The following is a 206-nucleotide window of genomic DNA, read 5'->3' as shown; positions in this document are numbered from 1 at the left end:
GTGTGATTATGACATGCCTTGGTGATTTTCTTTTATGGTCTATCCTATATGAGGTTCGTTGAACTTCTTGGATGGCCAGCTTTTCATCTTTCATGACATTGGGGAAGTTTTCTGTCAGCAATTCTTCAGTGATCCTCTCTGAGTTTTCTGTTTTCTCCCCCGTCCTGGAACTCTGATCACTCACAAATTTTTGCTTTTGATTGTAT

This window comes from Trichechus manatus, unplaced genomic scaffold (assembly GCF_000243295.1).
Source record: "Trichechus manatus latirostris isolate Lorelei unplaced genomic scaffold, TriManLat1.0 scaffold00308, whole genome shotgun sequence".
NCBI classification, from domain to species: Eukaryota; Metazoa; Chordata; class Mammalia; order Sirenia; family Trichechidae; genus Trichechus; species Trichechus manatus.
This window is presented reverse-complemented; position numbering follows the sequence as displayed.